Genomic DNA, 13,427 nt, shown 5'->3' on the forward strand with positions numbered 1-13,427 from the left:
GTCTTGTACTTTTTTATTCAAACTGAATGGATTCTAGTATTCTAGGTGGTATTTCTATTAGTTATTTGTGTCGGCAAAGTCAATCTCAAAGGGTGTATTCTTTTAGTTCTACCTATACTGTCCTCATCAAAAGTTAGGAGTGTTGGAGCTTGATGCAAATATACATAACGTATTATCAGAAAAACTGGAAATTTATTTAAATTTTCCGATATTTATATCTCCGGAAAATAGCTACATCCTCCACTGTAACTCTCCACGAGTGCCTACCGAATAAGTAAATTCAAAAATCGTGACAGTAATGTCGCGATTTCACATTACGTATGCTTGATGATAATCCAACTTCACCCCGGGAAATGCGAGTACGAGTAATCCTTACGTAATTCTTTCCTGCTTCTTATTTTGGACAGGTACTAGCTCTAGGCGTTCTGCATGTTCCGGTGGAAAAACAACGTCAATTAGAATGGCAAAGTACACAATAATGCGATAAGGCAAGGGGCGGGTGCTAGGTGCTACTCTTGCAAAACTGGAAAAACTTTTTCCTCTCGCATTAATGTCAGTGCAGGAGTTCCAACATGATTTACAGACAAAAGAGCTATAAATGTTGTTTATATATTAAAAGTTGGAATTTAAATTCCAATAAAACTTTAAGGGTGAGTCTAGCCAGTGGATTGAGATTGGTGGGTATCATCCGGGAAAGTTATGGCTTGGCTTTTTCGCAGATTCTGGACTTGTTTGTAGCTTCCAGAAATATATAATTTTATCTTGTGAAAAATTGAGATCAACACAGCTACCTGAAATCTTAAAAGCGCCGTTTTGAAAAGTATCTGCTTTGATGAATGACAGCCGCGTACATCAGATGCTTGGAGTCAAGTAGACGCTTTTTTGTGAAGTCGCTTTCTTCTGTTCAGTCTGAACAATTAATTTGAAACAATTAAAAATTGTGAAATATGATAAAAACGTGAACTAATTAATTTCTTTGGAAGTGAAAAGTGCTGTTGAAGCAAATGTGTGAACGGAGAACGGCTCTTCACCTTGTACTGTAAGGAGAGATGTATCTAATTTTCTTCAAGCGTCTTTTTAAGATGAGATGGGATGATTCGCAAAAAAATCATTGGACCAATACCCTGACGGTAAAGTAAACTAACAAAAGACATAATTCCATGGGTTCCAGGAAATGTCTCTACTGATTTAAGTTGGATGATTTTTCATTTTGCGTTACAAACTGTTGATAGGCCAAGAGTGTGTCGGGCCGGGCTGGGAGTAGGCTCATCCAATTGACGAATATCTGTTTGCCTGCTGGGCATGTATTACGGGCAAGTGGATCTGGAGGAGGATGAGCTTAAGCAACAATCCGGGGATCATCTGCCCTGGACTGAATAAGGTGCTAACTGGACCACAAGGCAAGATGGAACAACATACGCCTAGAGCTGCGTGGCCAATAGAGAGCTTGGTATTTAGTATGCGAATACCTTGGGTACCTTCAATTACAAATACTACCCTTACCCTGGTGGTCGGGCTACCCAGGCCGACCATTCCTGGGACCAAGACATGGACTCAACTAATAAAAGCAAAAACTGACGAAAGAACAAGTGGTGGTGATGCTAGGCGCGTCATCGAAGGACGAGTTGCTGGCATTCAGCCAGGAGACAGTGGTCCTGACGAACAGTACAATCGGTGCCAGTTGTAGCATCGTTGTGCTGAAACTAACCGCGGGGACTTCCCGGAACGTGGCGGCAGACTTACTAGAGGCTTTCAGCTTAGAATTCACTGCCGTCAAGCTGGGTGTAGCGAGTACCAACCACAGTACTCTCAACCCAAAATCATCGACGTCGGAAGCCCCCTCAAAAGCAAAGACCGACCAGAATTTCGACTAACGGAAAACAAGCTAAGAAGCGAAAATCCACTGAAGCCCTTTTCAAGGGCTAATACCAGGAGAACATGAATATTTTCAGCAATACTGCAAAGAATAATGAGCCCGGTACTGTCGACGAGCGGGATGAAAGGGATTTCGTTAAATAACAGGCGATTTTTGAAAAATATAACAGCAAGCGCCTGGCAGACGAGTAGGTTTTCGGTGATGGTGAGCGAGCATCTTCTGGATGCCAAGGGTGAACACACTGCATTTATCCCCTACTTTGATTCCTCTCAGATGGTCCGTCAGTTCCACGTAATAGCTTGGGGGACCTCAAGGGACTCTCTCGGTTGGTGTGTCGCTAAGATCAGCGATGCCTAGATAGATAGATAAAAACAAGGCGAACGTCCCATGTAAAGAGATCATTCTGGGTAGCGCAGAAAAATATGCAGCACTGGAAGTGCATCTCGGCTAATCTGCTTATCTTCGACACTAGTGGACTAGTTTATCAAAAGACTCCAGGGCAAATATTATAATTTACTCCACAGCGCAAGAGACGCTGATCAGGACAGACCTAGAGCATGTATCCTCGCGAGGAAGAGTCTTCACGCTCCTCTGAGTCTGGGTTCCATCGACTTAGTCGTGGTCAAACTGGAACAGGGGAAGCAGAGAACGATAATATTTCTTCGACTTATGTGCATATTAGCTCACGAACGATTAGCTTCGCCGGAGGAACCGAAACATTTGGCGACCACCATAGCAAGGATGCTAACCTATTGACATGCTGCGACTGGACTATGAACGGCCTCTCCGCATATAGATCTCCAGGTCCAGATGGCATACTGCTAGTCGTGCTGCAGAAGCAATAGGTGAGGGCTGTACCGTGGTTTGTCAAGATTTACCGAAGCTTTAGCTCCTTGCAATATGCGCCACAGTGCTGGCGACCAGTACGAGGGGTTTCCGTACCAAAAGCAGGCAGGCGGGATCATGAGTCCACAACGGACTTTCGACCAATTAGCTTCACCTACTTCGTCCTATAGCGCGTCCTGGACAACTTCTTAAGGAAGATCATCTACAGATCGCCTTTGTCTAAGTCCCACTATGCCTACCTCAAAGGAGAAACCACAGAAATCGCTCTCTACGAGGTAGTTGGCGCGGTTGGCCGGCAGTATACTCTAGCTGCGTTCCCGGATATAGCAGCAACATTCAACGACGTTAGTACCTGCGCCACCATCGAACCTAATATTGGATTGGAAGGGTATCTTATGCATTGGATAATATATTTGCTAAGAACGAGGATAATCCAGTCGGATATGGGAGGCAGCCACTTAACTAGAGTTGTAAACAGAGGTACGCCTCATGGTGGCTCCATTTCTTCGGTGCTCTGGTTAATAGTGAAGGACGAAATTTTTGCGAATATTGGACAACAACGGGATGAAAGCGGTGGCGTATGTCGACAACTTTCTGATATTAGTGACATTATGGAAAGAGCGTTGCGAAAGGTGTTAATATGGGCCGCAAGATGCGCACTCGACATAAACTCAGCCAAAACGGAACTGATGCTATTCATCAACAAGACGACAGTACCCGAATTCTACCTCTGTGAGTGAATGAACAAAGATTGGCTCTTTCCTCCAATGTAAAGTATCTGGGTGTAATCCTGGAACCGAAGGCTAAATTGGTTAAGAAGGCCTATATATCCTTCTAAGTCTGCAAGAGGGCCTTTACAAAGCAATGGGGTCTCCGGCCGAGGATGGTTCTCTGGATGTACACCGCTGTAGTGCGTCCGATCCTGATGTACGGCTCTATTGCACGATGACAGGCTTTGGGCAAAAAGCGCTATAGAACGAAGCTTAATAGGATTCAAAGAACCATGTGTGCCGGTGCTTCCGGAAAATCTCTGGCCAGATAATTTGAACATTCTCCTCCACCTCCTACCCCTAAAGCTCCACATTAAATACGTTGTAGTGTACAGTGTCTGGATAGTTGAGTGGTTAGAGCACAAGGCTGTCGTACAGAAGATCGCGGTTCAAATCTCACTAGCGGCAGTGGAATTTGTATCATGATTTGACGTCGGATACCAGTCGACTCAGCTGTGAATGAGTACCTGAGTCAAATCAGGGTAATAATCTCGGGCGAGCGCAACGCTGACCACATTGCCTCCTAGTGTACCGTTACGGTCTTGAATGAAGTGTTCTAACACACTTCAAGGCCCTGATCCAACATGGATTGTTACGCCAAAGATTATTATTATTATAATGTACAGTGCAGTCAGACTACATGAGTCCGGATGCTGGAGAGTGGAGCCCTACGGCCATAGTAATATCCTAGACGAAATAACTAGGGGAAATCTGGGGATCTTAGATGAACTACCTCGGGAAATCTGGGCATTCCCCACGGATTATGCTATACGCAAGCTAAGCTTCACGAGAGAATTATCATGCACTTTCTTAACCAGGACAGAGCAGAAGAACGGCGGCGTGTTGCAAGGCTCTGCCACATCATTCTCCACCGCCGGAAAAAAAATAGGGTGGAGTCGTCGCGGGAGTTTTCTCGAATACACATAGTGCACCGAGTCGTATGGTCTCCTAGGTTTCACCAACATTCCAAGTGGAAGCACTTGCGATACTGGAAGCCTGTCGATGGCTGGGGCTTGCTCCACGCCTTATGCTTAATGTACCCGCTCTGACCGACAGCCAAGCGGTCATTAAGGCTTTGTACTCAGCGACAACATGCTTCAGGTTGGTGGAGCAGTGCAGAAACGCGCTGAACAGTCTGGGTGGCACGCTCAAGATGACCCTTCTCTAGGTTCCCGGTCGCAGGAACATTAGAGGAATGAGCGGGCAGTCAGACTGACCAGGCTAGCGCCTGCCAAGGGAATTTGCACGTACTACTTAACAAAATCCGATCACGAAAGCTCTTGTGCTAGATGCGTGCAAATGCATACCATATTACGGCGGTCTGCACGGGGTACTGGCCTATAGAGAACGATGCCGCCAGACTCAGCATATCCTACTATTCCCCTAAGCACTTCCATTGAGATTGCCCCGCTCTAACAAGAGTCAGGCTCTCATAACAGTAGTCACGTTCTTAAGAGTTTGTTAGACCAAAAAGGCGCACCACGGCGCTAATTGGGTTCCTCGGAGTGGCCACTGATATCTACCTACGCTATCATAGGATCTAGACCTCAACAACTTTTTAGCCATGGTAGTCACACTTTATTTGGGTTTTCATTCGAAGAAGATATTATTCAATAAAATCCGTAGTGGAGGACAACGAACGAAAAATTCTACTCAAAAAAAACTTTGAATCCAGGGAAGTTTCCTTATTGGAATTTGCTGATATGATAATTTGCTTCTTTTGTGAATGCAAATCATCCCTCAATCTGACGGAGAAATGATACAAGTTAATACCATGTTCTATTGAGATCGAACTTTTCAACCTGGATGACGGACTGGATCAATCTCAATTGGTTGGTTGTTGGCCCCAGAGGTCCATGAACCAGAAGGTTAAAAGAGAGTTTCGCTAGACTTGATCGAGTCATGTCAGGGGCCATGCAAGGATGCGGTAGAGGGAGATAGCAGAATTCAAGTTATATGAGCATGGCTCGTAACCTACGTTCAAACCGACCGGTTTTTACTATCAGTTGACAAGTTATAACATTACCTTTTAGCCAACCGTCGCGCGCTAATAATATACTAAATTCTTTTAGCTTTATCCAGCCCGACACTATGATGAATGCCTCAACTCCGTTCATCGATAGCATTTTTATAGTACGATTGATCTGTAACCTCAAGTAACGCCTCAGTTTCGGCGATTACCTCTTCATCGGCGCTAAATTTCTTTTCAGCGAGCAGTCTCTTGAGGTCTGAGAACATGCAAATATCGCTGAGGGTGAGAGCTGGAAAATACGGTGGATGCGGACCCAATTCAAAGTCCAATTCGTCTGTGCACGCTTTGGAGCCGGTTTACCAATTACAGTCCACTTAGATAACGACCGTTTCGATGCTGCCCAGAATTGTCAAATCGTTGTTGATTTTGGTCGATTGTGACCTTGCGCGGCGTCTACTTTGAACAGAGCTTTGTATATTCAAACATTCATGCACGATATGCCCATAACATTCCTTTGATATCTATAGAGCCTTAGCTATCTCGGTCAACTCCACTTTGCGGTCATCCAAACTTATTTTGCAGACTTTTTTTATGTGTTCCTCGGTAACAGCCTCTTTCGAGCATCCACGTGTATCGTCCTCGGAGGTTATTTCACTTCGCTTGAAGTTAGCAAACTACTTCTCAACGGTTGATTTTCGTCGTCAAAAGTCCGAATAATGCTTAACAAGCCAAATTTTTGCTTCAGCAGTATTTTTTCACCAAAAAGCAATGCATTATTAACACACGAAATTCCTTTTCTTCCATTTTCTTCAAACTAACAAAGTTGTTTCCTTCAAAATGTTCTATCCCACAAACTAATAATCTGACAGCTGCCCAATTTGCGCACGTATTTTTCGAAAATCAGGGTTAGCTAAAAATCATATGGAGTTATTGCTAGAAGCGCCATCTGTGTTTTAGTGTACGAACTTTCCAGCGTCTAGCTTTCAGTTTCCCGACTTGTTCGATGTATACCGATGCATAATAAACGCGAAACTTTGGAAATATTTTTATTGCAACTTTAGGATAAAAATTGCTTTTAATGAAATGGAAAATACTGGGAAGATCCAATCTGAAACCGTGAATAGATGGTTCTTTACAAAAAAGTCTGCGTATTAAAAGTTAGCTCAATCTTTTCGCCTCCAATCGCCTGTCTCTTCCCAGTAAAAAACAAGATCTAACAAAATCAGGTCACTCAAATAAAAACCTTGTGTAGATTTCTTCATAATCGTTTTAGAAGTTGAACATGCATAATTATTTTTTCACAAGAGGATCCTTAAATCATGGGACGTCTCCAAGCAATCAGGTTGTTTGCTTTTTATGTAGGTTTAATTCAAGAAGATTAATTTTCAAGCAAATGGGAACTTACAATAAAAAAAATGTATAACTGAGTGAAATCCCTTCCAGGGAAAACAGATTTCTTTCTCATGCGGCAATTCATAAACAATTTCAAGGCTCTTCTTTAATACTTGCGGGGAGTTAAAGTACACCCCCCGGATTCATTGTCCCTAAGAACGCCTCTGCACGTGTAGCCAGACTTGAATGGATTTATTCGTCAGTTTCTACAGGTGCATAATATTCTCTTCATCTGTTGATTCTCACTTTAATGAGGCGCTTTCAGCCTTGCAAGGACATCTTTTATTTGGGAGGTAGATATGCTCATGAATCGTAGGCGAATTCAAAAGAGAAAATTAAAAAACATAGGAAAACAGCCAAAACATTTCAAATGAAGCTCGCAGTCATAGTACTCATCTATGTGCATGCGTTCATGTAAAGATACCCGTTTAGCATTTATGACCACATCTAAAGGTTTATGCTTTTGAAGTACATTAAGATTGTTCGCAGTATGATGGAAAATCGCACGCTTAATTGTTTATATGGTTTTAAAAAGGAGTCCCCTAAAATTTAAATATTTTAATCCGAAATCCCCACCTTTAGCAAAAAAGCAATCTGCAGCCTACTTTGTCTCGAGATATTTCAGAAAAGATACATTTTCATTATGAATTCATACAGTTACTCTCGGCTTACAATTCAACCAAGATTTCATTTACCTGCGGTAGCAGGCAAACACAAAGATGAATGGAAACATCGATGAAGACCGAGACTGAAACTAATGGTACCGAAATTGACATTCTGACGCTTGATGAACTCAACGCGGTATCAATTTTTGCCGACTGCAGGCTCAGCATTCATACCACGAATAATAGGTGCGGTTTTCGAATTGTTAAGTGTAACTCTACGCATTGACCAACAAAGAAGGAAGAGAGCACATCCTTCATGAATTCTCCTGGAGCATATGATCGCAGAGGATCAACCCGGTTGCCATGGTACCAGCTAACGTTCGGTGATTTTCCGTGACAAAATTCACTTTAGATGGCTCCCTTATAGACTCAGCTAGGATAATTTTCCTCCAGTACGTGTGAAAAAATAAAAAACTGTCTGCCAACAAAATCCTGGTGGAGAATAAAACCGTTCTCTCTCAAAAAACTACAAGCCTCATTCTCCGGCTTTTGATTCAACTTCCTACTTTCAGGAGATCGTTGATGAACTAAATGTGCGAGAGGTCTCGAACCCCATGAGCGCCGACCACTTCGTCACATAACGTGGGCAAAGACAAATAACATACAGCTAGACTCGCGGTTGGTCAGATTGAATACCTCATTCACTGAGGAGCAGATAAGTTGTATAAAATCGATACAGTACCCCATTGTCCACTGCGAGCACATTTATACCAAACCGGTCCTAAAACACGCCAATAAATAGCCACCTAAACCACCACCGTCAAGTGGTATCAGCTTCATGGTCCAGGAGAGTGTCATAAAACTATATAACAGGCACCTAGGCGCGTAAGCTGTGTAAGGAGTGACGACTCAGCCAAGTATTGCCACTGACCAGCATTTGCCCAAGTTGTAACGAGAAGGAGCGTATAGAAACGTGCGCAACCCTCCCGTCCCGCTCTCTCTCAAACCCCCCGATACACCCATTGCACGATAACTAGCCTGGCATTCACACGATTATCCGTGTTTTCCGCATATGCTGTGCGAACCATTTCCGCCCTCGCTCCCGTCTAGCAACCTCTTCCACCATCTCCAATTTGACATTCTGGATTTCGCCAGGATATCCCAGGAATTCCTCCAGATGTTTAACGCAATGGTCAGTATCCTGAAATCCAGGAACCGACGTTAGGGAAATCGAGTTAAACATCTATTTCATTATCGGCTGAGCTCGCAGGCATGAGTTTGAGCTATTCTTAGGCAAACATAAACCCCACATAGTTTACCCATGTAAAACCAGGTTGAACTATAGGAACAACCACCTTTTCCGTAGGGAGTGACTCCAAGCCAACCGCCAAGGCCGCAATACCTGTGTGGGGTGGCTATTCTCATATTCAGGAAATTTCTGGGTTCACAAGTTTTCCCACTTTCAAAAACTTGCAATTCTATTGAAATTAATCTCATCTCCTCCCAACCCCCCCCCCCCTTTTTCCACGGTTTTCGTAGCATACATCTACTGCCCTAATTAGTCATCTCAATACCAACGAATTACAAAAAATCCATTATTTCTGCCCGTGCCAGCTGACCTTTCGACACTCGTTCTGCTTCGAGGTACGGGCGAGCCAGAATAGTTCGTTTCTCCTACATTCTCCATCAATTCACCTCCTAACATCAATCCGTTCTAATAGAGCTCAGTCCGGCCCACCTTCAATAAAGGGTATTCCCATTCCTACCTCGATCAACATCCAAATCCTCGACAGATCTATACGGCTTATCCCCCATCATTCTCTGGCTTCCAGAAAGCCGACGGGAAACGAATAAATACCAAGTTAGCCTCACGATTCTTCAATACAATGAAGTAATTCACAAAGTATGCAACGAACTGATTCCGAGTCATTCTCTAAGTTACTGTATTCTAATATCCTTCCCAGTGATATCTTAGAGGATATCAAATATAAGAAGACCCTCTAGCGGAAACTATTTATAAATAGATATCCATCGCAATTTTGACACCTCTTAGATGGGATCCGGACCCTAGAAAGGTCAACCCCAGAGAGGATTTTGGCTCTCCACTCCAAACACCTCCACAATCGCTCCACCAACATTTACTTAGATCCTGCCATACAGTAGAAAACTTCCCGTCATCCATTTCGACTGTCCGAAAATCGTCGCATCCAAATATAAAGAAGATCGTCAAAATACCTTCCTAACGTTGACTGGCCTTACTCTCTGCACGCGATACTCTGCACCTCCACCGAGGACATATCGGCAGGGGAAGTTCGCCTGAATTCTTATTTAGACGAGTTTCACCACTACTTTTTCAAATGGAAACTATTTCTAAATTCTCCGAAAAACCAATCTATCCTGTTCCGCTAAAATGCCTATTTGCTGCGGAAAATGTGGAGGGGTGTCTCTACACAACACTCTCATCCCAACCGTGAGAGAAGTCGCCTATCTTGGGGGTAATAAGGTAATAAAAAATGTCAGGCTACCCAGAGTAGAGGTAAGACAGCACCTGACAAGTTGTCTTTGCCTTGGACGAAATTGACAGTTGTCTTTTCATCTTTTTAGGAAACCTGGGTGTTTAACTCAAAAATAGGAATCCGTGGACCACAGGAGTGGAAGAAAGTTACTTCTCAATTGGTCCAGTCCATAATCAAGGTGATACGGGTTTATGATTCCATCAATCGTCAAACATCATCCTGACTGATCTGTTTCATTAATATGTCAAGTCTGCTTTTGGTTTGTTCAGTAGTGCGCCTGGAAATAACTGACGCAACACCGTCCGCATAACCAACTCTGCGCGACTCTTCCGGCATGTCGGATTCTAGCAGGTTATCATAGAAAGCTTTCGAGGAATCGGCCTTGGGGTGCATCCCTGTGCTACACAAGGATTAGTGTGCAGACAGCAGCAGGGAAAATGCCCTCTTTCAGTCGAGCGTTGAACATGCTGAGTAGCGGGTCTGGTCGATGGTGAAACACATTTTTTTATATTTCTAGAGGGATACCATCGAGAACTGGCGTCTGATTATTTTTCACAGTGAGAACTGTCTCTCCAAACTCTTTCATGGTGAAAAGTTGGCAGTTCGTACGGAGATGTCTTGGGAATAATACCCGTACAATGCCAATCATCTGGTCGTTGCTAAGTATATAGGATTTTCGTAGTGCCCCGGTTTTTGCCGATTGCCGAGTGGCCGATTTAGAGCCGAGCCCCACGAATTCCATCTAATCTCAACGACTGGGCACTGTCAGCAGCGAGGTTTGCTTCTATTTATCGCACGGAGTCTGCTTTTAGCTCCTCTCTACTCTGTAATTGTGATGCATGCCTTTTCTCAAATTTTTAAGCATTGTGCCAAATGGTGAAGCTAATAACACCCTTTCAGCAGGTCTGCAATTTCCACCGTCCAATACGTATAAAGCTTGTCACGGTTGGTTGTCCTCGGGGGCATGAAAGCTATGAAGGCTGTCGATATTAAGGTTATCACTGATTTAAGATGGTATCAGTTCCAACGCCACCAACTCTGAAGTGCAGTCCAGCGCGGTTTCACCTGTTCCTAGAGCTTTGGCGAATCTTCCGATGTTTACCTTCGCGACGTTTGACGATCAGCGAGAGCGCCGGGCAGATACGCGCCAAAAAAGAGCATCAATCACTTCAGATGCAATGCATTGACTGCCTCTTGCCGAGAAGCCTTCGAGAAATTGCCACCTATCCACCTACGGCGCCTGCGATTCTGGCGCTGAGGTTACGTCAGGGATGGTTTTTCCACAGTGGGGGATGTTAGCGTGGACCCGGTATCTGAAACTACGAACTCGGGTTTCGCCACCACTTTTAGAATCCCTTTCCTCTTGGAGTGTGAGTGGCGGAGACTCCCGGCAAGCCGAGATATTGTTGTTCTGGTACTGTTCACTTTCTGATTCTGGTGTATGGTAATTTGCAAGATGCGGATCATGACCGCCGCAAATACCGGTATCTCCGGAACCATTTGTTCCCTTCATCAGTGCTAACAAGTCTCTTGTTAGAATTGTTAGTATTGATGAAGGGAACAAGTGGTTTCCGAAATATCGGTGTTTACAAGGATAAATATCTACACCAGCGAAAAAGAAACAACAAGTTTTTTATTATTGCAAATAATTAATCGTTGGAAACCCCGCATAATTACACTCAGATAATACTTGAGAATCTCACGGATTTATCAGACTGACAATTATATAAGCTACTCACCGGATTGGAGCTTGTCAGGCTCAGTATGGCCTAGTCGATCTCTTTGAATAACCAATCGATCGAAAGCCACACTTCCGTCTCCATCATCGAACAGCAGCAACGATGATATTCGAAATAAAGGGCAACTGATAAAGTCGCTTCTCACTCAGGAGGTGTCGGTCAGCGCTAATACACCTGCAGAAAACCACCTGCATTTATTCGAGATCAACACCTGTATCAAGGTCCTAACAAGCAGTTACAGTGTCAGTTTCTCACTCTATAGCCAGGTGATACATCACCGAACGCAACATTTGATACATAGATAATGGCGTTGAATTTGGTCCTGCAACGTACGCAGTCCTAGCAGTTCACAGTCGCAGACGTGCAATCAGCGATCATTGAGTTGAGAAATTACAAGATTCATTGACCGGACTCGCATCGTACGGAAACTAGGAATGTACGTGCGACCACAACGTTTCCTACAGTTTCAAAAGTTGTCACACCTTTGGGAGAACTCAGACGTCGCTACACGGCTCGCCTAAAAGAATGCAAAGGCATCTACTCAATATAGTGGGATAGTCCGCATGTCAATCAATGCATGGCAAATCAATAACGACTACAGGCGCTTGAACGCTTGCGCGACTCCGGATCTTCACCAGCTGCCTTACAACAAGGCTTTGTTGCAGGAAGTGATAGGCAATGTATTTTGTCTGAACGATCTCCCCAAGATCTTCTACCCGATTTCGATCGCAAAAACGGACATTCCAAAGCGATCGGGCTTTCGGAATTCATCCGGGCAGCAGTGGGTTTTTGAGGGGCAGCCCAATTGCTTTAAGGTACCATGAACCATCATCTGAAGGACTGCATGTTCACGCGATGTTACTTTTGGTGACATATTCGTGGTTGCAGAATACGGCCATCAACACCTTCGACATCTGCGACATAGCCCCTTTCCGCTGTCCTTCGTCAAACTGCGTATCAACCTTAACAAATGTGTCCCGAGCAGGAAGGAAATCAGAATTACTTCAAACCATCACGGATTTTCGAAGGTCAAGGACAGCCGCCGAGCTTCACTAGTTCCTGGGAATTCTCAATTTCTATTGTCACTACATTCCGAAGATTATTTGCATATTGGCTCCATTAAACGAGATTCTCAAGGAACTTCCCGGCAAGAAAAGAAAGTTCTGCTAACTTTGGACACTAGAAGTAGAAGTAGCAAAATAGGACTTGCCGACACAACAACACCCTCATTCATGTCGCCGAACGCCACTCTAGCCTTGAAAATGGATGCATTCAATACCGCTATCGGCGCTTTTCTCTAGCAGGAAATTCCTCAGGGTACCAGGTTCCCTCTGGGTTTCTTCCCTAAGAAACTATCGCACAGCGTGAGTCATTACAGCCCTTACGATCGAGAGGGGTTCTCTGTCTCAAGGCCACACTTATATACAACCACAAGGTCCCTTAACCTGAACTACTACCGATAGTCCTTCTCGGCCTCCAATCAACGGAGACCTTCAAGCTCCTCCAGCCAAGTTGTTATTTGGAACGACGCTTCGAATCTCAGGTGAATCTTTCTCTTTGTCGAAATGCGAAGGGTCGAATCGTTCGTTGTCCGTGGAAGGCTTATTTCTGCAGAAGCCTCATTAAAGTAGCCTTATACCGTGCGTTTGTCGTCGAAATCAATGGACAGCCGAGTGCTTTTCCCAACAACCACCTAGAACTAGCATACCTT

The 13,427-nt window shown here is 44.2% G+C and overlaps 1 long non-coding RNA gene across 1 annotated transcript in view; it reads left to right on the top strand.

Annotated features, from left to right (window-relative positions):
* The first annotated feature begins 895 nt into the window (after window positions 1-895).
* The window catches only part of LOC119658291, a 96,791-nt gene continuing 84,259 nt past the window's right edge, over window positions 896-13,427 (top strand). Inside the window, exon 1 of the long non-coding RNA XR_005250211.1 lies at window positions 896-1,130. This is a non-coding gene — a long non-coding RNA (uncharacterized LOC119658291). The remainder of the gene's footprint in view (window positions 1,131-13,427) is intronic.

Source organism: Hermetia illucens, chromosome 5 (assembly GCF_905115235.1).
Source record: "Hermetia illucens chromosome 5, iHerIll2.2.curated.20191125, whole genome shotgun sequence".
Taxonomy (NCBI): Eukaryota; Metazoa; Arthropoda; class Insecta; order Diptera; family Stratiomyidae; genus Hermetia; species Hermetia illucens.